Raw genomic sequence first — 3,047 nt, forward strand, 5'->3', positions numbered from 1 at the left:
ATGTGTATCATATTTTGCCTCAAATATTAATAAAATGCCTACGCTCCTAGCTGTATATTGATAATTTACCGGTAACACGTGCCAATCCCATTTGCCTTGAAGATTCGCAGTAGTAGTTCTGTTCACTTTCATTTCTTCCTCTACATTACACGTGGAAGTAATCCTCTCGAGAGAATGAGCTGGCAAAAGAAATAAAGTAAAAATGCACGAGGGAAAGAGTCAAGGACAAGCTCTCAACCGCTCGCTTGTTTTTATTATTTTTTCCATTTCCTTTCCTCTTTTCTCCCACAACACTCGAGCTATAACGGTCAAATAGGCTTTAAAAGGAAAGGAAAACTACTTCAGACAACAGAAGTGAAAGCATTCATGATAAGCGAAGATTAAATTTATGCGTTGTAATTGTATTTGGATATTAAGTTTAATTCCGCTGCTCTAATCAGCTTTGTAAATTATTTTTTATCATATTGATTAAAGTATTGAGATTTCAACATTTCTAGGAAAATACTGCAATTGATATTGAACAGGAATGGGCATAACACACATTGAAAAGTTTTTTCTTTGATGCCACTTTGATAATAATCGAATGCGAAATCACAATTTCAGCATTAATAATGCTATTCAACTAAAGAAATTAAGGATACGATTATTCCATGACAAAATTTTTGCAGTATTAATTTAATAATATTTTCGTAATAGTTTTCTTATAATCAAGAAAAGAGTTTATGACTACCATACCTTTTCCCTCCTTAATATGTAATACATATTAGGAATGCAAAATTTCCCGACGTTGAATTTATCAAATATTTAAATTTATTTTACTTTCTTTTCTAATATGAAGAATTCACCGATAAATGCGAAACATAATAAACAAGGAACATTCATTCTAATGCAGACAACTCTTTCACTTCCGGAGAAGAAACAGAAATGTGCTACTGTTCAGCAACGGATTATAAAACCCTCCGCGTTTTTGCGCATGCGTTAGGATGAGTTTAATTCTTCAAAATAGGGGTGAAAGGAAAGGAGATGTTTACATTTACTAATTAATAGGAGAAATCCAAGCTCAAAGGGAATACCGGAAATGCACTCATCGTTCCACGTCTCGCCTTTTAATGAGATGGTGTCGTCGAAATGTGGTCGTCTCAGAATCCGTTGTCGAACAGTACTGCCAGCTAGGGTTGGGTGATACTGTATCAAAATATCAAGTGCTCAAAACTGATTCAAGGGAAGAATAACAAGTTCTCGGTATCAGTTTTTTGGACTAATACTGATTGGTAATTCCCTCGACTTTATCCCTTTTCAATTGGGTGATACTATATCCATCTGATATAAAATACTAGATTGACATATAGTTAGTCGTCTTGCCTCGTTGACGTAATGAGAATGCCTGATATGTTTTGTTTAACTATATAAATATTTCATCCATAATCATAACTAAACGATCTTTATATCATAAAGAATATGCTGCCTTATCCTATACTAACTATCAAAACCGTTTCTTTGCTCTTCTGAATCACCCGTCAGTCACTATCAAAGTCAAGGCCATTGCCTCTTCTGAAGAACCAAAATGCAATTTGGAATGCCCATTCCGTACCAGTTGTCAGGATTGGCTGATTATACGTTAACATTATATAAAGATCGAAGTGACAAATTAAAACAAAGTGTCGGTTCAGCAAGGTTTACGACAAGTCTTTTCATTTACCGGAGATTAAGCCCCAACCCTAGGAGCTAGGCGCTCCGTTAAACATATTATTAACAAATACAGTATTAACCAATTCTACGGCTTTTGTTTATCGTCCTTTCCAATATTTTTGAAGTATATAAGATGGATGAGTTTTCTATGAATAAATAAATGTATTTCACTTTAAACAACTTTTTTTTTTTAATTTGAAACAAATAAGAATTCGAAATAATAGAATTCAAACAACAGAATTATCATTGGAAAATTCAATAAAAGCAAATAAAAACTAAGCGTAGAACACGAGTAGAATTTCCAGAATATAATGATTTAAAAATTGCATTTAAAAAAAGAAAATGTTTATATTTTTTAAATTAAAAATATAAATAATTTCTTAATAAACATCAGGAATTTTCAAAAAAATTAAACTCTATTTATAACGTTTAAAAGCCCTTACTCATTAATATCATTTGATTGGCGCAGTATAGCCAAATATGGCTCTTGCGCCAATAAAACACACAAAACCAAACCAAAACCCTTACTCATTAATAATGTTTCAGAAAAAGTAGAACATTAAAATTAACAACAGAACAATTGAAGGAACAGTTTAGAGATATAAATTTTAAAGCTAATATGTTTAAATAATTTGATTTTAATATTTATTGACAGAAAAAAATCAGTTACTAGCTGTATCAAGTACAAAAGTATCGGGTTCAATCGAGTATCAAGACCAACTCGCATTTGACACTGTGAAATCGGATATCAATGCAATCGTAATGTCGGCTAATTAAAAGACATCATTTCGGTTTAAAAACACAGAAAAATGTATTTAATAAAAGCAATGTTTGGCGAGTTTTTTCAATACCTAAAAAAATTTCGATGTCATCTATATCTATTATTATTATTAATTTATTCTATATCTATTATTTTCTATTTATTGGAAAAATTAAGGAATCAAAACTACTTTATACGAATCTGGGATAAACAGACAAATTTCAGGTCAATCTGGGGTGCCTTATCATTTTAGATTAACCCATGCAGCAACTTAATGAGGTCTGCATACACCGTTCAAATGAATTTAGAAATTTTGATAAACCATTGCGATTCTAATTATTCGGTATGAGAATCTCAACAAAAAACACATCCCGTCATCTCTAACTTTGAAAATATAGACATGAAACAAAACTCTTGTTCTTATACACATTTCGACCTAATTTTACTTCATCCAATGTGTGTTTCGCTCATCGTCATATCGTAGGCTTTGGTCCCACATAAAAAATTCCAGACAAGAAATAATGAAGCGTAGATGTGGAGAAAGCATTCATTTGAAATGAATGGTCTTTCCTTTCTGGCATGGAGCGCCATCTACTGA

Source organism: Argiope bruennichi, chromosome 1, assembly GCF_947563725.1.
Source record: "Argiope bruennichi chromosome 1, qqArgBrue1.1, whole genome shotgun sequence".
Taxonomy (NCBI): Eukaryota; Metazoa; Arthropoda; class Arachnida; order Araneae; family Araneidae; genus Argiope; species Argiope bruennichi.